At 38.6% G+C, this 27,800-nt stretch overlaps 1 pseudogene; it reads right to left on the bottom strand.

The window, feature by feature from the left end:
* On the bottom strand, nt 1-27,800 carry LOC117084443 (annotated as a pseudogene).

Here is a 27,800-nt window from a genome sequence, read left to right as displayed (position 1 = left end):
TCAATGAACTTTTCTTGGTTTATATAAATATCTAAGGATAATAAATGAAATCCCAACTGTGTTCTGCAAAATCCATTTCAGGGTTGCAAGATCACAATTCTCAGGGTGTTTAAAGGCAAAACCATCTGGAAGCCCCACCCTATCAAAGCTGACTGGTCGTGTAGCATCTTCTCATATGGTACAGGCACCTCTGTGGGGTTTTGTAAAGCTTTCCCTGGGGCAGGTGAGAAGCAGATAAATATCATTAAATTGTAAGATTAAAAAACAAAACCATCACTACCTTATTATGACATAATAAAGACATACATGATCGTTTGTAATATGTGATTTTAAAATTACTTAATACCACAGCACCCTATTCACATGTAAGAAGTTCTAAACCTGACGCCGATCCAAAGGGCCAAAATGAAAAGTATACTAAATATATGACCTTTAAAATGACACAAAAGGAGAGAGAAATGTCTGATTTCTTGCATTACTGTCTTTAAGACGTTCCTACTCTGGCATATTTCTTGGGTTCCTCCTAACTAGAAGTGGAAAAAGTAAGGTTATTCCTCATCCATTCAGTTTGTGAAAATGTGTGTTATATGACTGTTAAGTCAATGGCATAACATTAGAAAACTCTATTATATTATGTATCTTTTATAAAATTGCCTTTAAGATAGCAAAAGCAGAAATCGTCCTCAACTGTTTTTTCCGAGTGTTGCCATTTCTACAGCTTCTACGCTCATCTGATTCGCCTGGGTTGTAGACTTCATTTTATGCATCTCTGCAACCTTTTCTTCTTCTTCAACACCTGTAAAAAATATTAAGGTGCATATCTATTATCTTAGCACTTATTTGGCTTTTAATAAAAATAGTATTTCCTGTGTTCCAATATTTGTGATCTGTTGTACAAACAATACGTAAGTAAAATGAGGTGGCCCACACTTATAATCCCACACTTAGGGATTATAAGCCCATACTTAGGGAGGCTGAAGTAAAATTGCTTGAGCCCAGGATTTTAAGACCAGCTTGAGCAACATAGAAACAACCTACCCCTACATAAGAAGATAAATAAAATCAGGTGTGGTGGTGCGTATCTGTAGTCCTCGCTACTCTGGAGGTTGAAGCAGGAGGATTGCTTGAGTCCAGGAATTTAAGGTTATGATGAGCTATAATTATACCACTACACTCCAGCCTGGGTCACAGAAAGAGACCCTGTGTTTAAAAAAAAAGCAGGGGGAAGATTTTAAAGGGAACTTTTAAAATAAAAACCTAACATAAGAGTAATTTATTGGCTATAAACTTAAATATGGGAAGACTATCATCAGGAAACAAATTCTAGGCTTACAAAGTCCAGCACAACAACCACTAGACACATGTGACACTTGAAGTGTGGCCAGTCCAATTTCAGATGTTCTGTAAGTGAACAACAGACATTGACTTTTGAAAACTCAGCACAAAAAGTATTCCAAATATCCCATCAATAATTTCTATATTGATTACACACTGAAATATTTTAAAGTATTGCCACTAAAATGATTTTCACTTGCTTCCCTGTATATTATAATATTATAACTAGAAAGCTGTAAATCATGTGAATGACTCACATTATATTAGTTCTATTCAACAGCACTTCACTAAATCCCAGAGAAGGGCTCAGAATTCTCCAGAAGAATTTCTACAACTTCCTCATGAACCTATTGATCATGTTTCAGAAGAACACTATTGCAAACAAATAAAAGGTACTTGAGAATTAGGTACAAAAACCATTCTTCATGGTATCAAATTAGTAGCAATGTAAACAAACTATAAATACCAATAGGCGGGGACTACAACTCACAACAGAACAACTCCCCTAATGCTTAGTTCTAATCAATGGAGAACCATGTATAACCATGGAGCACAGGAAGGGGAGAGTAAGCACAGCTGCCCGCGAGACTGTGGGATTTGTGGGTCAGAGGGCAGGTGAGACACACACAATCAAAACAGCATTATTACTATAAAGACACATACAAGTCATGGACTTCACACTTCTCAAAATTATAATATTGGCAAAATTAAAAAACAGGTTATTACCATAAAGCTTGGAAGATTGTATCACAGGTGGTGAGGGGAGGGTTACAGTGGCGAGGATAGTTTTTTTTAAGAAACTAAAAATGCTACACAGAATACGAATTAGTGAATTGGAAAAATTTGTAATACACTAGTAATTTGCTCAATTTATCATGAATTGAATCTAATCTGACGACGGAAACTTAAGTTTAAACCTTAGTGTCATACAGACATCTGTGGGAGATACTGTAGGTTCATTCCAGACCACCACAATCATGGAAGTATAAAGTGAAGTTACACAAATGTCTTCATTTCCCAATGCATTTAAAAGTTATGTTGAATCTTTCTTTCACAGAAGATCTCTGGGAGGTATGATGCTATTGGGTACCATTTTATACACAGTGGAACTTCTTTCCAAATCGGAGTCAATCCTCCAAAAGCCTGCCTTTGCTTTATGAAGTAAATTTATGGAATATTCTAAACTTTTGTCATTTCAATAATATTCATGACATTTTCACCAGGAGTAGATTTCATTTCAGAGACCCCTTTCTTTGCTCATTGTAAGAAGCAACTCCTTATCTGTTCACATTTGATCATGAAACTGCAGCAGTTCAGACCCCTCTGCAGGCTCCACTCACTTTTTTTTTTGAGACAGAATTTCACTCTTGTTGCCCTGGTTGGAGTGCAATGATAGGATCTCGGCTCATCACAACCTCCACCCCCTGGGTTCAAGCGATTCTCCTGTCCCAGCCTCAAAAGTAGCTGGGATTACAGGTATGCACCACCATGCCTGGCCAATTTTGTATTTTTAGTAGAGATGGGCTTTCTCCGTGTTGGTCAGTCTGGTCTCCAACTCCCGACCTCAGGTGATCCACCCACCTGGGCCTCCCAAACTGCTGGAATTATAGGCATGAGCCACTGTGTCCAGCCAGTAGGCTCCACTTCTAATTCTAGTTCACTTTCTAGTTCCACCACATCTGCAGTTCTTTCCTCCACTAAAATCTTGAACCCCTTAAACTCACCAATGAAAGATGGAATCAACTTTTTCCAGTCCTGTTAATGGCATTTTGTTCTCTTCCCATGAATCAGAAATGTTCTTAATGACACCTAGAACAGTAAATCTTTCCCAGAAGATTTTTGATTTACTTTGCCCAGATCCTTCAGAGGAATCACTATCTCTGGCAGCTATGGCCTTACAAAATGTATTTCTTTCTTCTTTTGAGACGGAGTCTTGCTCTGTTGCCAGGCTGGAGTGCAGTAGTGCGATCTCGGCTTTCTGGAACCTCCACCTCCCTGGTTCAAGTGGTTCTCCTGCTTCAGACACCCAACTAACTGGGATTATAGGCGCACACCACCACGCCCAGTTAATTTTTGTGTTTTTAGTAAAGATGGGGTTTCACCATGTTGACTAGGCTGGTCTCGATCTCCTGACCTCGTGATCTGCCTGCCTTGGCCTCCCAAATTGCTGGGATTACAGGCATGAGACACTGCACCCGGCCTACAAAATATACTTCCTAAAGAATAAAACTTGTAGGCTGAGTGCAGTGGCTCACACCTGTAATTCCAAGCACTGAAGGTGGCTGAGGTGAGCAGATTGCTTGAGCCCAGAAGTTTGAAACCAGCCTAGGCAACATGGAAACAAAACATCTCTACAAAAAAACCCCACAAAAATTAGCCAGGCATGCTGGTGCACCACCTGTGGTCCCAGCTATTCAGCAGGCTGAAGTGGGAGGATCACCTGATCCTGAGAAGATTGAGGCTGCAGTGAACTGTGATTGTGCCACTACACTCAATCCTGAGCAACAGTGAGGTGACCTTCTCAAAAAAGAAAAAAATAATAATCATAAGACTTGAAATTACTCCTAGATCCATGGGCTGCAGAATGGATGTTGCATTAGCAGGCATGAAAACGACATTCATCTCTTTGTACACCTCCTTCAGGGCTCTCAGAGGGACTGGGTGCAGTGTTAATGAGCGGTAATATTTTGAAAAGAACTTTTTTTTCTGGGCAGTCAGTCTCAAAAGTAGGCTTAAAATATTCAGTGAGCAATGCTATAAAGAGATGTGCTGTCATTCAGGCTTTATTGTTCCACTGATAAGAGCACATACAGAGCAGATTTAGCATAGCTAAGGGCCCTAGAATTTTTAGAATAGTAAATGAGCAATGGCTTCAGTTAAAGTCACCAGCTGCATTAGCCCCTAACAAGAGTCTCAGCCTGTCCTTTGAAGTCTTGAAGCCAGTAATAGAATTCTCTTTAGCTAGCAAAGTCCTAGATGGCATCTTCCAATGTAAGGCTGTTTTGCCTACATTAAAAATCTGTTTTTTGAGTGTATCCATCTTCATGAATTATCTCAGTGAGATCTTCCGAAGAACTCGCATTTCTTACACTAAGCACTTGCTGCTTCACTTTGCACTTTTATATTACAGAGACTGTGTCTTTCTTTAAACCTCATGTGCCAACCTCTGCTAGCTTTCAGCTTTTCTTTTGCAGGTTACTCACTTCCTCTCGGCCATCACAGAATTGAAGAGTTAGGGCCTTGTTCTGGATTAAGCTTTGACTTACTGGAATGTGGTGGCTGGTTTGATCTCTCCAGACCAAAGTTTCTCTATCAGCAATAAGGCTGTTTTGCTTTTTTATCATTTGTGGGTTCACTGGAGCAGCACTTCTCATTTCCTTTGATAACTTTTCCTGTGCATTCGCCACCTGGCAAACTGGCCTAGCTTTCAGCTGCAAAATGTCTTCCTCACTAAGCTTCATCATTTTTATCTTTTGATTTAAAGTGAGCAGACTGCAACTCTCTTTTACACGAACACTTAGAGGCCACTGGAGGGCTGTTAACTGGCCTCATTTCAATATTGTGTCTCAGGGACTAGGGAGGCCTTAGGAGAGGAAGCGATGGGAATCCACCTGATTGGTGGAGCAGTCAGAGCACACAACATTTGCCAATGAGGTTTGCCATCTTATATGGGTGCGTTCATGGAGTCCAAAACAAATTCAACAGTTACATCGAAGCTCACTGATCTCAGGTCACCTGAGGTCACATATAATAATCATGAAAAAGTCTGACATATTCTAAGAGTAACCAAATGTGACACCGAGAACCAAAGTGAGCACATGTTGTTGGAAAAATAGCACCACAGACTTGCTTGACACAAGATTGCCACAAATCTTCAATTTGTAAAAACTGCAGTATCTGCAGGGCTCAAAAAAATGAGTTATGCCTGTATGTATTCTGTGCCTATAGATGCCCCGCCTTTTTTGTTCCCTTTCAGTGTTTTTGAGAAAATGCTGTATCACTCAGTTAACACGAAACCTACCAATAGTGTTAGGTTACATACAGATATGAAAACTATCATACTGTGAAAGGCCATAAGTATTAACACCCTATAGTAAATACTGTGTTCCAATGTCAAATAAGCTCACTGCTCTAAATGAGGATTACAAAACCCACTGAAGAGTCAGATAAGGTGATTCCACTCAGTGAGTTCAGAACTGTTTAATTCTGTACCATGCTTAAACAAACTCATCTGCAAAGTGAATTTCTTGTTTTCAGTTCACCATCTTTATCTAGAACTCCTTATCTGAGTAAGAACTTTTAATCTATTCACAATTTCCCGACCTTCATTACTTTCTCTCTAATGTGTCTCATCAATCCAGAGGGAAGTAAAGCAAGGAGCCCCGCACAATAAACACTTGCCATTTTCCTCAATTCTTCAGTATCTACCCTGACATATTACCACCTTAGTGATTCCTTTTGAGCATTGTGAAATGTCTTCATAAACATTTCAGAAAATCATTCATAGTTTAGGCTGTGCACAGTGGCTCACACCTGTAATCCCAGCACTTTGAGAGGCCGAGGTGAGTGGATCATTTGAAGTCAGGAGTTCAATACCAGCTTGACCAACATGGTGAAACCCCATCTCTACTAAAAATACAAAAGAAAAACAAAACTAGCTTGGTGTGGTGCCATGTGCCTGTAATCCCAGCTACTCAGGAGGCTGAGGCAGGGTATTTGCTTGAACTCAGGAAGCAGAGGTTGCAGTGAGCCAAGACCTCACCACTGCACTCCAGCCTAGACAACAGAATGAGACTCCATCTCAAAAAAAAAAAAAAAAATATATATATATATATACACACACACACACACACACAGTTTAAACTTCTTTCTGCTTTAGAAGAAAATATGACTAGTCTTATCTATAAAAATTTAGGTTTAAAATTAATGAAATAAAAATGATAAAAATACAATGCTTACAATATTTTACAAAGTCTATTTGCAAATTCTTTCTGGTATTGAAAAAAATTGTGTCCTCTGTCCTTCAGTTCTTCTTTATAATCTGTGATGCAGGTCACTTTAACCTTAAACTTGGCCAGTTCTTTAAACTACAATAAGAATAGCAAACATTATGTTAAAGGCAGACATTTAAAAACATCATTTCTGCTAGATGAATTAAAAAATCTAACACAAGCCTGGGCAGGAAGCCTCACGCCAGAAGTCCCAGCACTTTGGGAGGCTGAGGTGGGTGGAGCACGAGGTCAGGAGATCGAGATCATGGTGAAACCTGTCTCTACTAAAAATACAAAAAGTTAGCTGGATGTGGTGGTGGGCACCTGTAGTCCCAGCTACTCGGGAGGCTGAGGCAGGAGAAAGGCGTAAACCCAGGAGGTGAAGCCTGCAGTGAGCCTAGATCGTGCCACAGCACTCCAGCCTGGGCAACAGAGCAAGACTCCATCTCAAAAAAAAAAAAAAAGAATAAAAGCATAATAATAATAATAATAATAATAAATAAAGGCCAGATGTGGTGACTCATGCCTGTAATCCCAGCTACTTGGGAGGCTGAGTCAGGAGAATTGCTTGAACCTGGAAGGCAGAGGTTGCAGTGAGTTGAGATCATGCCAATGCACTCCAGCCTGGGTGATAGTACAAGATTCTGTCTCAAAAAAAAAAATCTAATACCATTTTTTAAGTTACCACTCTTTCTAAATAGATTTCTGCCTGATTTTAAACAAAAGACAACACAAAATTTATAAGGAAAAAATGCAGAAATCCCTTGTAATCTGTTATAGGTCAGATTCTCGAAGAAAGAGACTGAGATTTCAAGCAGGCTTGCTGGGGACCACTGTCAATAACAGCACCCAGGAATGGGAGGCAGGCATGGACGAACGGGCAAAGTGCTGAACAGGATGCAGCTGCACCAAGGGCTCAGAAGCCAGTGTGGCCCTCCCCAGGGAAAAGGTGGACAAGGTGACTCAAACACTGGCAGCAGCTGGGGAAAATAGTGTCATCAGTATTGAAAGAAGGGACTGAAACCCACACTGCAACATTCAGTACATAATCCCCTCCTCCAGAAGTATTCCTCCATCTACACATAGCCAGAATCACATTTAGGTGATTACTTACCGACTTTCACTAAGTATATTTCTATAAAAGTCAAATTCTTTAAAAACGTTATAGAGTACATAGTATTCCATTTTATGGATACACCATAATTCATTTAGTGCTAACATTATTTCAAAGGTCAGTAATTCAAACTTTCCCTCCTAAAAATAACACTATTGTAATAGCCTGGGAAGAAAATATTTATGTACATCTTCAATGACTTTCTCAAAAAAGACATGAAAGTCAAGAAAAACAACCATTGACTTGGAGAGCTTCTGCCAAGAGATCTGCTGTTAGTCTGATGGGCTTCCCTTTGTGGGTAACTCGACCTTTCTCTCTGGCTACCCATAGCATTTTTTCCTTCATTTCAACTTTGGTGAATCTGACAATTATGTCTTGGAGCTGCTCTTCTCGAGGAGTATCTTTGTGGCATTCTCTTTATTTCCTGAATTTGAATGTTGGCCTGCCTTACTAGGTTGGGGAAATTCTCCTGGATGATATCCTGCAGAGCGTTTTCCAACTTGGTTCCACTTTCCCCGTCACTTTCAGGCACACGAATCAGACGTAGATTTGGTCTTTTCACATAATCCCATATTTCTTGGAGGCTTTGTTCATTTCTTTTTACTCTTTTTTCTCCACACTTCTCTTCTTGCTTCATTTCAGTCATTTGATCTTCAATCGCTGATACTCTTAATCGAGTTGGTTACTGAAACGTGTGCAATTGTCACGTATTTCTCATGTTATGGTTTTCATCTCTATCAATTCTTTTAAGGTCTTCTCTGCATTGATTATTCTAGTTATCCATTCATCCATTCTTTTTTCAAGATTTTTAGTTTCTTTGCACTGGTTACGTAGTTCCTCCTTTAGCTCTGAGAAGTTTGATCGACTGAAGCTTTCTTCTCTCAACTCGTCGAAGTCATTCTCTGTCCAGTTTTGTTTCGTTGCTGGCAATGAGCTGTGTTCCTTTGGAGGGGGAGATGTGCTCTGATTTTTTGAATTTCCAGCTTTTCTGCACTGCTTTTTCTCGTCTTTGTGGTTTTATCTGCCTTTGGTCTTTGATGATGATGATGTACTGATGGGCTTTTGGTGTGGGTGTCCTTTCTGTTTGTTAGTTTTCCTTCTAACAGTCAGGACCCTCAGCTGTACATCTGTTGGAGCTTGCTTGAGGTCCACTCCAGACACTGTTTGCCTGGGTATCAGCAGCGGAGGCTGCAGAAGATAGAATATTGCTGAACAGCAAGTGTTGCTGTCTGATTCTCACTCTGGAAGCTTCGTCTCAGGGGTGTACCCCACCGTGTGAGGTGTGAGGTGTCGGTCTGCACCTAGTGGGGGATGTCTCCCAGTTAGGTTACTCAGGGGTCAGGAACCCACTTGAGAAGGCAGTTTCTGTCCATTCTCAGATCTCAACCTCCGTGCTGGGAGATCCGCTGCTCTCTTCAAAGCTATCAGACAGGGGCATTTACTTTTGCCGAGGTTTCTGCTGCTTTTTGTTTAGCTATGCCCTGTCCCCATAGGAGGAGTCTGCAGAGGCAGACCGGCCTCCTTGAGCTGGGGTGGGCTCCACCCAATTCCAGCTTCCTGGTGGCTTTGTTTACCACTTAAGCCTCAGCAATGGCGGGGACCCCTCCCCCAGCCTTGCTGCCACCTTGCAGTTAGATCTCAGACTGCTGTGCTAGCAATGAGGGAGGCTCCGTGGGCATAGGACCCTCTGGGCCAGGTGTGGGATATAATCTCCTGGTGTGTTGTTTGCTAAGACCCTTGGTAAAGCGGAGTATTAGGGTGGGAGTTACCCGATTTTACAGGTGTTGTGTGTCTCAGTTTGCCTTAGCTAGGAAAAGGGATACCCTTCCCCCTTGTGCTTCCCAGGTGAGGCGATGCCTCACCCTGCTTCAGCTCTCGCTGGTCGTGCTGCACCAGCTCACCAGCACTGATTGTCCGGGACTCCGCAGTGAGATGAACCCAGTACCTCAGTTGAAAATGCAGAAATCATCCATCTTCTGTGTCACTCATGCTGGGAGCTGGAGGCTAGAGCTGTTCCTTTTTGGCCATCTTGGGTGCGCCAGAGTGGGGACCAATATTCAACATTCTTAAAGAAAATAATTTTCAACCGAGAATTTCATATTCAGCCAAAGTAAGTTTCATAAGTGAAGGAGAAATAAAATCCTTTACAGATAAGCAAATGCTTAGAGATTTTCTCACCACCAGGCCTGCCCTACAAGAGATCCTGAAGGAAGCCCTCAACATGGAAAGGAACAACAGGTAGCAGCCATTGCAAAAACACGTCAAAATGTAAAGTCCATTGATGCTAGGAAGAAACTGCATCAACTAACAAGCAAAATAACCAGCTAATATCACAATGACCAATCAAGTTCACACATAACAATATTAACCTTAAATGTAAATGGACTAAATGGTCCAATTAAAAGACACAAACTGGTAAACTGGATAAAGAGTCAAGACCCATCAGTGTGCTGTATTCAAGAGACCCATCTCACATGCAGAGACAGACATAGGCTCAAAATAAAGGGATGGAGGAAGATCTACCAAGCAAATGGAAAACAAAAAAAGCAGGGGTGGAAATCCTAGTCTTTGATAAAACAGACTTTAAATCATCAAAGACCAAAAGAGACAAAGAAGGCCATTACATAATGGTAAAGGAATCAATTGATCAGGAGAGCTAACTATCCTAAATATATACGCACCCAATACAGGAGCACCCAGATTCATAAAGGAAGTCCTTAGAGACTTACAAAGAGACTTAGACTCCCATACAATAATAATGGGAGACTTTAACACCCCACTGTCAACATTAGACAGATCAACGAGACAGAAAGTTAACAAGGATATCCAGGAATTGAACTCAACTCTGCATCAAGCTGACCTAATAGACATCTACAGAACTCTCCACCCCAAATCAACAGATATACATTCTTCTCAGCACCACATCACACTTATTCCAAAACTGACCACATAGTTAAAAGTAAAGCACTCCTCAGCAAATGTAAAAGAACAGAAATTATAACAAACTGTCTCTCAGACCACAGTGCAATTAAATTAGAACTCAGGACTAAGAAACTCAATCAAAACCGCTCAACTACATGGAAACTGAACAGCCTGCTCCTGAATGACTACTGGGTACATAACCAAAAGAAGGCGGAAATAAAGATGTTCTTTGAAACCAATGAGAACAAAGATACAACATACCAGAATTTCTGGGACACGTTTAAAGCACTGTGTAGAGGGAAATTTATAGCACTAAATGCCCACAAGAGAAAGCAGGAAAGATCTAAAATTGACACACTAACATCACAACTAAAAGAACTAGAGAAGCAAGAGCAAAACACATTCAAAAGCTAGCAGAAGGCAAGAAATAACTAAGATCAGAGCAGAACAGAAGGAGATAGGCACACAAAAAACCCTTCAAAAATCAATGGATCCAGGAGCTGGTTTTTTGAAAAGATCAACAAAATTGATAGACTGCTATCAAAACTAATAAAGAAGAAAAGAGAGAAGAATCAAATAGATACAATATAAAATGATAAAGGGGATATCACCACCGACCCCACAGAAATACAAACTACCATCAGAGAATACTATAAACACCTCTACACAAAAAAACTAGAAAACCTAGAAGAAATGGATAATTTCCCGGACACTTACACTCTCCCAAGACTAAACCAGGAAGAAGCTGAATCCCTGAATAGACCAATAGCAGGCTCTGAAATTGAGGCAATAAGTAATAGCCTACTAACCAAAAAAAGTCCAGGATCAGATGGATTCACAGCCGAATTCTACCAGAGGTACAAGGAGGAGTTGGTACCATTCCTTCTGAAACTATTGCAATCAATAGAAAAAGAGGGTATCCTTCCTAACTCATTTTATGAGGCCAGCATCATCCTGATACCAAAGCCTGACAGAGATACAACCAAAAAAGAGAATTTTAGACCAATATCACTGATGAACATCGATGTAAAAATCCTCAATAAAATACTGGCAAACCTAATCCAGCAGCACATCAAAAAGCTTATCCACCATGATCAAGTGGGCTTCATCCCTGGGATGCAAGGCTGGTTCAACATATGCAAATCAATAAACATAATCCAACATGCAAACAGAACCAAAGACAAAAACCACATGATTATCTCCATAGATGCAGAAAAGGCCTTTGACAAAATTCAACAGCCTTTCATGTTAAAAACTCTCAAATTCGGTATTGATGGAACGTATTTCAAAATAATAAGAGCTATTTATGACAAATCCACAGCCTATATCATACCGAATAGGAAAAAACTGGAATCATTCCCTTTGAAAACTGGCACAAGACAGGGATGCCCTCTCTCACCACTCCTATTCAACATAGTGTTCAAGTTCTGGCTAGAGCAATCAGGCAAGAGAAAGAAATCAAGGGTATGCAGTTAGGAAAAGAAGAAGTCAAATTGTCCCTGTTTGCAGATGACATGATTGTATATTTAGAAAACCCCATTTTCTCAGCCCAAAACCTCCTTGAGCTGATAAGCAACTTCAGCAAAGTCTCAGGATACAAAATCAATATGCAAAAGTCACAAGCATTTGTATACACCAGCAACAGACAAACAGAGAGTCAAATCACGAATGAACTCCCATTCACAATAGCTTCAAAGAGAATAAAATACCTAGGAATCCAACCTACATGGATGTGAAGGACCTCTTCAAGGAGAACTACAAACCACTGCTCAGTGAAATAAAAGAGGACACAAACAATAGGAAGAACACACCATGTTCATGGATAGGAAGAATCAATATTGTGAAAATGGCCATACTGCCCAAGGTTATTTATAGATTATATGCCATTCCCACCAAGCTATCAATGACTTTCTTCACAGAATTGGAAAAATCTGCTTTAAAGTTCATATGGAACCAAAAAAGAGCCCACATTGCCAAGGCAATTCTAAGCCAAAAGAACAAAGCTGGAGGCATCATGCTACCTGACTTCAAACTATACTACAAGGCTACAGTAACCAAAACAGCATAGTACTGGTACCAAAACAGAGATATAGACCAATGGAACAGAACAGAGTCCTCAGAAATAATACCACACATCTACCGCCATCTGATCTTTGACAAACCTGACAAAAACAAGAAATGGGGAAAGGATTCCCTGTTTAATAAATGGTGCTGGGAAAATTGGCTAGCCATAAGTAGAAAGCTGAAACTAGATCCTCTCCTTACTCCTTATACGAAGATTGATTCAAGATGGATTAGAGACTTAAATGTTAGACCTAATAAGTTTAGTCAACTTCCAATAGTTCAGAAGACAAAGTTATATTTCATGTAAATTTAATGTAGTGCTTTTGATGTTAACTATAGGAACAAGTGTAATGTTAGAAGTCAAAGAGTGGAAAACTAACAAAGACTGGTTTTCTTGGCTCATTAATTTTGCAATGCGGTTGTACTTGGATTGTTCATAAAGATACCTAAGAGCAGTAGATACTCTTTCAAAAGCACAGGGCAGGGGTTATTCACCTTTTACACTTTCTACCTAGAAAAAACGTTATATGAATATATTATATGTATTGCTGATAGTTTTTTTGCCTTTGATAGATCTATGAAACTGAGATAAAATAGAAGGTTTGCTTCACATATTGATGATGTACTTTGCATCCAAAGAAACTTCATATCAAAAACCAATAGGTCAGTACGAATTTTAAGATTATTGAGGTTTCCAAATTCTATAGAATTATTATATGATAAAAAATTAGAAAAATACAGTACACTCCATTCAAGAATAAGCTAATGTGATGTAAATAATGTCAAAATATGTATGTATAAATGAATAAAAGTAGTTACACACATAAAAATGGGTCCATATTCAAAATATACTCTAATTTAAAAAATTCTTTAAATATAAATATTTAAGAGTCTGGACTTTTCTTCATAGCTGGAATGTGCCTTTAACCAACATTTATTAAACTTCTACATGGAGCCAATATTGTGGCACATTGATAGTAAAAATAGTTAATAGAGTGTAATATCTGTCCTTCCAAATTTTGATACCAAACTGCATGAAGAACAGAAGATGCAGAGATCAAAGTATAAATGCTAAGGTCATGGAGGAGAAAGTGCTATGGAAACAAAAAGAAAAGAGGAAAAGCTTACAAAAAGATCCTTTATTTCCACTTATACCAGTCAAGATTTTGGGCTTGCTATTCATTCACTCTAGGCTGTCAAAATCTCCATAGGAATGTCATATAATACAAAGTTAGAATTTTCTGGTCTGCAGTTTTGGTGGCATCACAATCTTTAGTTCTCAGCATTTTTATTTACTAATTCAAATTATGATAACTGATGTACATAGTTAAGTATTGAAAAGGCTCATGGGAATACTTAAAATGTGACACACCATAGGCAGCCACTAAGTCCATTAAACAATTATTGAATATCTAATCTATGTCTGGATGAAGGGATATTGAACCCATTAAAAACAGACTGAAGCTATGTGAAATGAATCCCACTTACAGATTCAAAAAGATGGAGTGTTGTTTGGTGGCCAGATTCTTGATGTCACTCATCCTTAGAAACCTATGCATACCTGTTGAGCCACAAATCACAAACACTTGACTGAGTGAGTTGGATTATGAGAAGCTCAAATCAAGGTTTACCCATAAAAAAACCCCAGATGACACAGATTGAAGTGAAACAATTAAAACCTGAGTTCATTGAGCTACAGTCTCCTTAAGTATATTAAATACAGCCTGCTAATTGGACCAAGAAAGAACTCACTCACTCAGAGGACGAAGTGAATACTACAAGATAGAGGCTCATGAAGAGGGCTAATTGTCTGGAATCGCATACATTGTGTTCAATAGATAGCAACTAGTAACTAGAAGGGTGATAATGGAAGGGAATTTGAGATTTATTTGCAAGTTAATGCCAAATCTTCTTCTTTTTTGTTGTTTTTGTTTGTTTGTTTGTTTTGAGGCAGAGTCTCGCTCTGTCGCCCAGGCTGGAGTGCAGTGGCTGGATCTCGGCACACGGCGAACTCCGGCTCCCGGGTTCACGCCATTCTCCTGCCTCAGCCTCCCGAGTAGCTGGGACTACAGGCGCCCGCCACCTCGCCCGGCTAGTTTTTTGTATTTTTTTAGTAGAGACGGGGTTTCACTGTGTTAGCCAGGATGGTCTCGATCTCCTGACCTCGTGATCCGCCCGTCTCGGCCTCCCAAAGTGCTGGGATTACAGGCTTGAGCCACCGCACCCGGCCTTTTTTGTTGTTTTTGTTTTTGGTTTTTTGAGATAGAGTTTCGCTCTTGTCGCCTAGGCTGGAGTGCAATGACACGATCTCTGCTCACTGCAACCTCTGTTTCCTGGATTCAAGCAATTCTCCTGCCTCAGCCTCCTGAATAGCTGGGATTACAGGCATGCACCACCATGCCTGACTAATGTTGTGTTTTTAGTACGGACAGGGTTTCTCCATGTTGGTCAGGCTGGTCTCAAACTCCTAACCTCAGGGGTGATCCACCTGCCTCGGCCTCCCAAAGTACTGTGATTACAAGCGTGAACCACTGCACTCGCAAACCTTCCTCTTAGTGGAGAAAAGGATCCCAAGAAAATCGCAAGCAATGGGTACAGTTTGAATACATGCTGATGTAAATATAATTTATTATTGCAAGTGGGCATGACTGGAATGGTCAAGAACTTACGTACTTGTCTCTATTGTCACTCCCGAGTTTCAGCCAGAGAAGAATTAAAGACAGAAATTGGGAGGAGAGACAAGTTTCATTGCACAAGCTGGGTTCACCTACACACCACTTGAAACCATTTTATTTTATTTTATTTTATTTTTTTATTATACTTTAAGTTCTAGGGTACATGTGCATAACGTGCAAGTTTGTTACATATGTATACTTGTGCCATGTTGGTGTGCTGCACCCATCAACTCGTCAGCACCCATCAATTCATTATTTATATCATGTATAACTCCGAAACCATTTTAATACTGCAGTAGGAAGCTCAAGTCCCAGCTGCTTGGAGGTTTTCTAGAAAACCAAAACTTTTTCATTTTAAGGTATCTTGTATGTCCCCTGAAAACATCAGGCACAATTCCCCCATAATTTATATATAACAATTGAAGTGTTTCACGTTAGTTGTGAGAAAATTGCTCATACCAATGCTAAGTGTTCTAATGCTGCAATTAAAACACATTAGAAATATTAAATAATCTCTATGTAAATACTGAGTTTTACCGTGGCATGGGATTTATTATAGTTATCCAGGAGCCATTATAGGATTAATAATGGTTTGACCAAATACAGTAGCCTTTAAAAAATTTTTTGTATTTTTGGTAGTTAATTTTTTAAATGTGGTTTTCTTTCTTTCTTTTTTTAATTATGCTTTAAGTTCTAGGGTACATGTGCATAACATGCAGGTTTGTTTCATATGTATACTTGTGCCATGTTGGTGTGCTGCATCCATCAACTCGTCAGCACCCATCAATTCATCATTTATATCAGGTATAACTCCTAATGCAATCCTTCCCCCCTCCCCCCTCCCCATGATAGGCCCCGGTGTGTGATGTTCCCCTTCCCGAGTCCAAGTGATCTCATTGTTCAGTTCCCACCTATGAGTGAGAACATGTGGTGTTTGGTTTTCTGTTCTTGTGATAGTTTGCTAAGAATGATGGTTTCCAGCTGCATCCATGTCCCTACAAAGGATGCAAACTCATCCTTTTTTATGGCTGCATAGTATTCCATGGTGTATATGTGCCACATTTTCTTAATCCAGTCTGTCACTGATGGACATTTGGGTTGATTCCAAGTCTTTGCTATTGTGAATAGTGCCACGATAAACATACGTGTGCATGTGTCTTTATAGCAGCATGATTTATAATCCTTTGGGTATATACCCAGTAGTGGGATGGCTGGGTCATATGGTACATCTAGTTCTAGATCCTTGAGGAATTGCCATACTGTTTTCCATAATGGTTGAACTAGTTTACAATCCCACCAACAGTGTAAAAGTGTTCCTATTTCTCCACATCCTCTCCAGCACCTGTTGTTTCCTGACTTTTTAATGATTGCCATTCTAACTGGTGTGAGATGGTGTCTCATTGTGGTTTTGATTTGCATTTCTCTGATGGCCAGTGATGATGAGCATTTTTTCATGTGTCTGTTGGCTGTATGAATGTCTTCTTTTGAGAAATGTCTGTTCATATCCTTTGCCCACTTTTTGATGGGGTTGTTTTTTTCTTGTATATTTGTTCAAGTTCTTTGTAGATTCTGGATATTAGCCCTTTGTCAGATGAGTAGATTGCAAAAATTTTCTCCCATTCTATAGGTTGCCTGTTCACTCTGATGGTAGTTTCTTTTGCTGTGCAGAAGCTCTTTAGTTTAATTAGATCCCATTTGTCAATTTTGGCTTTTGCTGCCGTTGCTTATTCAGTTAGGAAAAGAAGAAGTCAAATTGTCCCTGTTTGCAGATGACATGATTGTATATTTAGAAAACCCCATTGTCTCAGCCCCAAATCTCCTTAAGCTGACAAGCAACTTCAGCAAAGTCTCAGGATACAAAATTAATGTGCAAAACTCACAAGCATTCTTATACACCAGTAACAGACAAACAGAGAGCCAAATCATGAATGAACTTCCATTCACAATTGCTTCAAAGAGAATCAAATACCTAGGAATCCAACTTACAAGGGATGTCAAGGACCTCTTCAAGGAGAACTACAAACCACTGCTCAGTGAAATCAAAGAGGACACAAACAAATGGAAGAACATACCATGCTCATGGATAGGAAGAATCAATATCGTGAAAATGGCCATACTGCCCAAGGTTATTTATAGATTCAATGCCATCTCCATCAAGCTACCAATGAGTTTCTTCACAGAATTGGAAAAAACGGCTTTAAAGTTCATATGGAACCACAAAAGAGCCTGCACTGCCAAGACAATCCTAAGTCAAAAGGACAAAGCTGGAGGTGTCACGCTACCTGACTTCAAACTATACTACAAGGCTACAGTAACCAAAACAGCATGATACTGGTACCAAAACAGAGATATAGACCAATGGAACAGAACAGAGTCCTCAGAAATAATACCACACATCTACAGCCATCTGATCTTTGACAAACCTGAGAGAAACAAGAAATGAGGAAAGGATTCCCTATTTAATAAATGGTGCTGGGAAAATTGGCTAGCCATAAGTAGAAAGCTGAAACTGGATCCTTTCCTTACTCCTTATACGAAGATTGATTCAAGATGGATTAGAGACTTAAATGTTAGACCTAATACCATAAAAACCCTAGAAGAAAACCTAGGTAGTACCATTCAGGACATAAATGTGGTTTTTCTAAGTGTCCACTCAAATTAACACCCATCCTCTAATTCATATAGTTATATGTGTGTATATATATACACACACATATCCATATATGAAGCTATGTGTGTCTTCATATATACATATATCTGCATATATACACACACATACACACACATGCATATATGAAGCTATGTATATCTTCATAGTCCTCTCTCTTGTCTTTAGCTTTTATTTTCTTAATGCTGGGCTGAGCGTGGTAGCTCATGCCTGTAATTCCAGCACTTTGGGAGGCTGAGGAGGGCAGATCACCTGAGGTCAGGAGTTCAAGACCAGCCTGGCCAACATAGTGAAACCCTATCTCTACAAAAATACAAAAATTAGCTGGTCATGATGGTGGATGCCTGTAATCCCAGCTACCCGGGAGGCTGAGGCAAGAGAATCACATGAACCTGGGAGGCAGAGGTTGCAGTGAGCTGAGATCACGCCATTGTACTCCATCCCGGGCAACAGAATGAGACTCTGTCTCAAAAAATAAATAAAATAAAATAAAATAGATAGATAGATAGATAGATATTTTCTTAATGCCTCACTTGCCAGTCAAAATGTCAGCTATCCACTGTTCTACTTTTTGTTTAATATTGACTTGTCATCTCCATCGGGATTACAAACCCTTCAGAATGTGTACTAAGCTGGCATGCCTTCATTTTGTATACATAGTGCTTTACACTATTTTTAGCACAAGTAGGCAATTCATAGCCAAAATTTTGATTTGATTGATATAAATGTGGAGTTCAATTTTTCAGAAACCTTCTGCAGTTTTATAGGATCTATGACCTATTTGATCTTCCCATAAATAAATAGGACTATTCACATAATGTGACACTCATTTAGAATGTTATTACATCAGCTTTTAAAGTCCATGCAAATATTCTTCTTTGCATAGCTATTTGTTACATACAATCCTTCTCTAATTTTATAGCACCACCATTTACACTGAGGTTCTTTGTGATATTTGAAAGCCCTTCTGTACTCTCTCACATGCATGCTCTTTCTTCACTGTGCTGTTTACTTGTAGGCATTTGAAGTCATTTTCCTACATGGTTTTTTAATATATTTCAAGGCATCTTTCCTGGCATTTTTACTGTTTCCCTGACTATATGGTTTTCTATGAGTATCTTTAAAACGTTAGAACTGGCCGGGCGCGGTGGCTCAAGCCTGTAATCCCAGCACTTTGGGAGGCCGAGACGGGCGGATCACGAGGTCAGGAGATCGAGACCATCCTGGCTAACACGGTGAAACCCCGTCTCTACTAAAAAATACAAAAAACTAGCCGGGCGACGTGGCGGGCGCCTGTAGTCCCAGCTACTCGGGAGGCTGAGGCAGGAGAATGGCGTGAACCCGGGAGGCGGAGCTTGCAGTGAGCTGAGATCCGGCCACTGCACTCCAGCCCGGGCGACAGAGTGAGACTCCGTCTCAAAAAAAAAAAAAAAAAAAAAAAAAAAAAAAAAAAAAAAAATTAGAACTGCTTATTGTCTAAAATTCATAAGTCACTTGGAGTTTGTCTATAAATAATAAAAATAAACATGTGAAAATATTTTGAAATTTTGAAATGCTATCTTAACTCTTTGAAATCTTGCTTTGAAACAATATAGAATACTGCTAAGGATTTGAGCTTCTCTGCAGGACTGAAGGAGAAAAAACTTCTAGAAACAGCTTGTTTCTAGGTTGCATTCTAGATTGTTTAATAGGATACTTTATGTCTTTGTAAGTCTCTCTCCAGGGAAGACTGTGGTAACATAAACCTAATTTTCCTGTTGACTCAACTTAAAGATTTAGTGAGAATTTTGTTTGAATCATTTTGGTTCAATTTTTTGAAGATTATTAAGAGAAAATGATTATTTGAAGATTATTAAGAGATAAACAATTTTTGAGGATTATTAAGAGACAAGACAATTTTGCCTGGGTCTGCATTTACTCAATTCATTTGTTTCTTTATTTTAATGTTTCTTATTCTTTAGTGTTCATTAGTTGATTCCCTGAACAAATATTTATTAATTGACCACTGTGTGTTAGACTATGTACTACATTCTGGGAAATAATGGAGAGAAACTCCACACAGGATCTCTGCCCTAAATCATGCATTTGGAGCCCAGGAATCTGTACTACAGCAACCACCACGGGTGATTCTGATGCTAATGATTTACAGACCACACTTTAAGAAATAATATTTTAGTGTAGAAATGCATTTAAATATAGAACTGGTCAATTGTGGGCTATGGAATTAATCCTTTAACAAAAATAAATTGTGTTCAATGCAGCCAAAATAGGAGCTGCCCTCCCATCCTCTAGGCCCTGTGTCCCAAAGTGTGGCAACAGTGGGGTTTGCAGTGACTTTACTATATCCTGCAGCGAGACAACGCTGCTTTCCGAACACCAGCAGTTGCAAGTTTAGTTGCTACATCAGGAGGAAATTCATGGCTTCATAATTTCCATGTGGATCTATTTTAGATATGAAAATCCCATCCATATGGAAAACATTATAACAGAGAATACAAGTAAATTAGTAATTTCACAGCTTTACACACCTAAACCTTTAGAATTAAGGTAATTTTCACTAGTTAAATTTGGAAAATAAAAGAGTAAATCTGCCTTGCTCTTGAGGGTCACTATTTTCTTTTAAGTGAAAATAGACATGGTGCCATAATCATATTAAAGGTAAAGAGATAACTGTTAAATTTGAGGAGGTATCATTTGCATTGGTTCTCTTTCAGTCTTTCTCTAATCCTACCCTACTCATGGGCTTTCTATGACTCATATTTCTTCAGAAAAAGTTAAATCCACTTAACAAAGAAAATTGTTGCATTTACTTCTTATCTTTCCTCCTTTCTTGGTGGAAAAACATATTATATTGATCATAACATTATATAACATATTATAATGTATGATTGATATAATATCTATAAAATATATATTTATATGCAAATAGAAATATGTTGATAGACATACCAACTATATGCTTTGTATAAATATGTATTATATATAAATTATCTGTATTTTGACCAACTATGTGTGTACATACACATGTGTATATAATATTAATTAAGAATATTAACTTTCCAAGCTTATATATTAGAGCTAAAATTAGGGTTGCTTTTAAACATTATTTATAAATGACTTGAAAGAAACTTTATATTAGAATATAATTTTTAAGTCAAAAAGTTGTATTCCAGTATATGTGTAATTGCAAAACCTGCTCAGGACTGAAAAGACTAAAATTCACAATGTCAGTCCTTGTTTATACAAGAAACATTATTTGAAACTGAAGTTAAAGACCAGAGAGTTGTTTTAGTTATTTTAAAATTGTTATTGTTGATTGAGTGCACAAAACTGTATGAAACATTGTGACACTTTTGCATTGCGCCCTGTATCTATTCTAGTGCCAATAGAGAAGTCAATACATTTCTATTTTTAGAAATCATGAGTTTAGAATCTCATCTTAAAACTGAAGTGAAGAAGGAATAAAATCTGCCAATGCCTCTTGTGCTCTCCTGTGAAGCCCTGAGCTCATGTCCAAGTGCACAGAGTTGAACATTTAAGCTAGAAGCTTTATAAGTCATCTAGTGACTTTTATTTTATAAACAAGGCAACAGAAACATGAAGAAGCTTGCGCTAAGATTGTTGGTGATGAAGCCAGAAGTAGATTCAAAGTCCTTTAATGTCTACCAATGGAACACAACAGAAATGAGCTATTCCAGAAATGTCCACATGTTATTATTTTCATGCATGAACTCACTGCAGTGCAATATGAAGGATGGTGGGTACTCAGCATCCAACTCGGTTATCATGTATCCACAAACAGTGTTCTAGCTGCCTGTGTTAACACTGTATGATAATGGAAAGCTCAGTGCTTTTACCATGACAGATGTCAATCATCAAATCAATCCCAACATCAAAACGAATACTAAAGGTTTTTAGATTCACTTATTACCGAGATTCTTGGTGGTAAGTGTAATAATATAATACATATTAGAAATATCCAAATCCCAAAGAATAAATTTGTTTAAGGACAAAAAACTTGAGGGATGTAAGAATGTACTTACAATGGAATAAAAGTGACGTGATGAATCAGGGTCAGCCCAGAATCGCCAAGGCTAATCTTTCAAATGTAAAACCCGGTTTGGAGTAATCCAGGAGCCCCAAACCTTTTCGCCTCGGGAATTCTCATAGAGAGAACAGGCTACTCTTAGGGATTGTTTGAGTTGATGCCACAATCCGAGTTCCTTTATGAGCCAACGTATAGAACAACCCACACATCCCTTTGTTTTTGTGAGCTACAGATGGATAAGCAGAAAATAACCATTTGACATTAAAATTTACAGTTCACTCATAAACAGTACAACCAAGCATTCACATTTCAGCTACAGTGAGGGGTCTTCCAGAAAATTATATCAGTGGTAACAGTCATGAGTAAAAGTGCTTAATATTCCAGTCTACAACTAAAAGAGGAACATTACTTCCCTAATTCGTGAATGGAAAAGACATTAGTATAACTGAAATGGCTATATAAATCAGTTTCTTGTTTTAAAAGATGAAGAAACAATTCTTATTCTGAGAAAGATGTGAGAGTTTGCAGGCATCTCAGTTGGACTGTTAATTTCATTTGTAAATTGTGTGAATATACCTAGTAAGTGTGTGCAAGCCTTCATAAAATTATATTGTTGCCCCAACAGAAACATTTTCAGCAATGATGAGCAAAGTCATATTCCTATTGTTGTCACAATAAGTTGTCCTTAAAAAAATCTCTAGAGAAAATGATTAATTAGATTTCAATTATGCTGCAGAACAAAAATGTACTTTACATACTCACACACTAAAAAGCATTGTAGTATTTCTTTAGTGTGTTTAAAAATTCAAAAATGTTTTTAAAAGCCACTTAAAAAGTCAAAGCAAAAGCAAGCTAATGGAAGATGGTGTCATCCTTCAAGTTGATGTATGTTGAGTTTCCCCACGTCCTTTTGTATGACATTACACAGACATTGTTGGAATTTTTCTAAATTATCTTAGAAAATTCTGAAATACCCATTCTGATCTGCTGACAGACACAAGGATGATCTCTATAGTTCTGCCATGGGTTGTATGAAAGACCAAAATTAATGTTACTCCCCTTTAAGAGGAAGGCAGATTAGGTGGGCATGGCTGCTATGTTTGGCTTGACTGCATATTGGGATTAAAAGCATCTCTCTCTCTCTCTCTCTTTCTCTCTCTCTCTCTCTGTCTCTCTCTCTCTCTCATGCTCTCTCTATCTCTCTTTCTCTCTCTGTCTCTCTCTCTCTCTCTCTCTCTCTCTCTCATGCTCTCTCTCTCTCACACACACACACACACACAGTCTTCCTCCAGCCCCCGAGCTTGAATATTCCTTGTCAAATTTCATTCCTCTTTCTCCCTTCTTGCCTTTCTCTTCTCTCTTTCCCTCCCACCGTTCTCCTTACCCCTGCTCCTCCTCATATTTCCCAATTCATTCACTCATTATTTCTTCCTTACTGATGTCTTTTTACCTTTATTTTTATTTTTACTTCTTTCTACTCTCCTTACTTTCAATTCTCATTTTTCTTCTATTTCTCAGTAACCCTTTCTTTACTTAAAAATTATGAAGATATTGCCAGCAGCTTTAATGGACTTTGTTTGTCAACATGATTTGGTTAACAAGAGATTAAATTTTAATGGCATATAAATCATCTTATATGCTGTTAATATAAATTTGATACATTTTTGTATCAAATATGTCTAGAAATAAATTTTGGTATTTGCTTCTTTCATATGACATTTAAAATATTTTTAAATGGCATTTGTTTGAAAAAGCCACATAGGAAATTTATATTTCTAAATCCATATTTCTATAGTACAGTAGTACTTGTTATATTAAGAGGCTTTTTAGATTTTGAATTATAATTTTCACAACTCTGCAAACCATATTGTTGCTATAAAAATATTATTTGCATGAAATACATATATTCTCCTTGCATTTTTTTAAATAGGCGAATTACTGCTGCTTTGTGATGTGCCAATGCGTTCTACATTTTAAATTTTAATATTAAAATATTCTAAATACAATGAGTGAAATATTGGTCTTAGAATTTATTTTCTATTACTCTAATAAAGCATCCTTTGTTCCACTAGTGTTTTTAAGACACAGCCCAAGTTACCTTTCTCTTAAAATAGTTAAGTATATTGCCTCTTATTTCCAATTTTCTCCTTCACTCCATTCCATACATCCAAAATTATTTAGTTTTCAAATAACATCGCTGCTGGAGGTGAAGCCGTTTCATCTCCCATGCTTAGCTGCTGCGGGAGGGGACAGATGGGATAAAGCTGGGAATGGGAAAAGGATGAATTGCATTTTCAATCTCAGGTCACTCGGGTGACTTCAAGTGATCGGAAATCCACTTCCCAAAGAGATACCTCTTTCACAGAAAATACTTAAGTGTCAGCTCGTTCTCCACTAGAAGACTCCCTTATTTCCTGGCTTTGTTCCTCTGACGGCCACTTTCCTCTGACAGAATACATTTACAGACTATCGTAATATGACTTTCTAACTCTCTTTGGGGCAAACTTACCTACTCACAAGTTCCAAATCACCTTAGCATTCATGCCCTACCCCTCCCAGTATTCTCATAGTTCAAGCCATGGAACATAGTCGATTGTAGCACTCCATGTCCCGAAGTCTGAGTTACCCAGCATAGAACCTCATGGGATAGATGCTCCATCAGGATAACCCAAGGTGAGATTTAGCACTCCCAGAAGAGTGAAACCATTAGACAGCGTTGTGTCATTTCAAGTCTGATGTTTTTAAAGGTCTCCCACTCTGTAGGATAGATATAAGCCCTCCTTTTCCTGGTAGCCCAAAAAGCACTGAATCAAGAGTGTCCGCGTGCACACACACACACACACAGGCATGCACGCACGTACGCACACACACAGGTATGTGCACACACAGGTATGCACGAACACACACAGGCATGCACACACACAGGTATACACACACAGGTATATACAGGTATGCACACACACACAGGTATGCACGAACACACACAGGCATGCACACACACAGGTATACACACAGGTATGCACACACCCAGGTATACACACACACAGGTATGCATGAACACACACAGCTATGCACACACACAGGTATACACACATGCACGCACACACAGGTATGCACACACGCACACACAGGTATGCACACACACGCACACACAGGTATGTGCACACACACGCACACACAGGTATGCGCACACACACAGGTATGCACACACACGCACACACATATGCACACATGCATGCATGCACACACCCACAGGTATGCACACAAGCATGCACACACAGGTATACATATGCACACGTGCACACACACAGGTATGCACACACGTGAACACACATACAGGTATGCACACACACATGCGTGCACACACACAGGTATATAGATGCACTCATGCGCACACACACAGGTATGCACACACACACACAGGTATACACACATACAGAGGTATGCACACACATGCACACACATACACATACACATCCACACTACTCAAAGACAAACAATAATTTTCAAAAAGAATAAACATACAAGCATAGTAAGGAAAAGCAGTATTTACCTAACTAAACACGCTTAGGAAAACATCAGTACCGTGTAGGGTTGGTCCTGCTTTCATCATCCTCTGAAATCTAAGCCTTATTCAGAGGCCTGTCAGTACATAAAATACAGCGACCACTGCGACATTTAAGTCTACAAAGCTACAAAGTCTACAGAGCTGTTTGCGTCTTGACAATTATCTTCTAAATGCCCGAAGAGAGCCTGGGTCATAGATTTTAAATGATCTCCAAAGTCACTAGCCTACCTGTTGAGCAGACCATCAAACTCAGAGCTCCAGTTTTAATGACCCAGCGTACCTCTTTCTGACCAACCCAAGAGAAAAGTCAACTCAGGGCACGTCTTTCCAGCCAAACCAAGAGAAAGGTCAACTTCAAAGAATTTAAAGAGGCAGGAACCCACAGTGGATTCTCAGGCTTTTAATACCTTACAAGAGAAGGTCTTAGCAAATGGGAGCACTAAATAAAAGCGGGATACTGATAAACCAGGTGATGTGTGGACACCTGATTGGCTGGACACGAATAAGTCAGTGTTGTGTGGCAGAAGGAATAGAGAACTTCACGTCAGAAACCTTAACTTCTTTTACTTCATTTATTACTCAACACACATTAATAACTGGGTACCCCCTGAGTGGCAGGTGCTATGTTCAGGTCCTAACTCCACCACTCACTGACTGTGGGACTTTAGGTAAGTCATTTACTCTTTCAAGGGGTTCACTTTTCCTATTTGAAATTTTTCATGGGGTTCGCTTTTCCTGTTTAAAATAAAAAAAACAAAATCTGGCCTTCTTGTTTGTGGCAAGGGGTTTATGGTGAGGTACCAATGAGATATTTGTGGAAGCACTTGTAATACATAGCCTCCTCTATAAAATAAATGTAAGTTAATCCCTTGTGCTATTTCATAATTATTTTTCCTCTTCAAAGAGTTAGGTAATGTCTACATTAGAAGAAAACAACTCAAAATAACAGGAGTCTGTATTAATATTTCAGCGCTTTGTATATACGAGGCAAGCATTACACATATCATCTCATGTAATTCTCACAAAACAATATGAAGTTGCTGTTATAATCCTGGTTCCTGTTTTACAGGTGACAAAGTGAAGATGAGCAACAGCTTAAAAATCAGAAAGCCAGTGTAGTGGTGATGGTTTCAGAACACTGTGAATGTACTTAATGCCACTGAATCTTACACTTAGAAACGGTTAAAGTGATAAACGTTATGTGTATTTTACCACAATAAGAATAAATAATAAAGCCAGGAACCAAAGCCAGACAGTATGCAAATACCTTAAGAGGTGAGACCACTGAGCCATGCCAGTTATCTCAGACTAGTAAAGACAGGCATTTTTCTAAAACAAACAGGCATTTGTAGATCTATAGTTTTATCTACTTACTTTTCAGTGTTTAGAAAAACTGAGGTTTGTGTCCTCAATGTCAGGTAATTTTATTGAGTATTTGATCTCTAACTGTGGATCTCCTGGACATGAGTTAGATGCATGATCTCATAGGAATTTATCTCCACAAACTGGATTCATAGAGTTTTAAAAACAAATATCTGATATTCTACTTTCTCATTTGAGCCAAAGTATTTTGCTTTATTGTAATTTTACTTAAACTTTTACGTTGCCAAACTAGAATTATTCATGAAATCCTCAAAACTATATTGGATTATACGTATTTAAACCATGTTCCATGAAAATATAAATGATCCTATAACATTTGCAATCTAATCGTAATTCATTTTATAATGGCAATCTCAGAACACGTTTGTTAATTGTGTTAATTATATCACTCTCGTTGACTTTCTCAGCTTACTTTCCCTTTTGGTGAAGAGATACTTATGACATTTAGTGTTTAATGTCATTAGCTTTTTTTCTGAATAAGGGTGGGAATATTGTTCAGCAATTTTGAAATCTAACAGGACTAAATGCAGGATGTGGAGGCATCTGTTGACTATACACATGCTGAAGAATCACAGTTGTTAAGAAATAACAGCAATCTAAAAAGGAACAGAAATATACTGGAAAAAAAATAGTCCAGGAGGGTTAAGAGAAGGTTCTTTGGCAGCTTGCTCTGCCCAGTGTGCTGTAATAGCCCTTTCCAATGCATATTGGCAAACTATGCTGAATGATCTTGATAACGGAGATTTAATTAAAATGCTGCGAGCATAAGATCTCTGCCTTCGTGCTATAGAAGATTTTGTTGAAAGAATCTTATTACAAACCTAGCAGGATTTTTTAAATGTTTTATTCACTTGTAGCCATCCTACTGATTACAGTTGGAAGTATAACACAGCCAGTTGGTTCTTAATAAGGGCTTTTAAAAATCACAGCATGTTCTTCAGTCCCTTAGTACAGGATGAATGTGACATCAGGGACACAAATATCGTTACCTTGATAAATTACTGACGGCATAATGATTATGGAAATCGTCAT

The sequence above is a fragment of the Trachypithecus francoisi genome, unplaced genomic scaffold (assembly GCF_009764315.1).
Source record: "Trachypithecus francoisi isolate TF-2019V2 unplaced genomic scaffold, Tfra_2.0 Contig00487, whole genome shotgun sequence".
NCBI classification, from domain to species: domain Eukaryota; kingdom Metazoa; phylum Chordata; class Mammalia; order Primates; family Cercopithecidae; genus Trachypithecus; species Trachypithecus francoisi.
The sequence above is the reverse complement of the archived record's forward strand: the minus strand, read 5'-3'. Positions and strand labels throughout refer to the sequence as shown.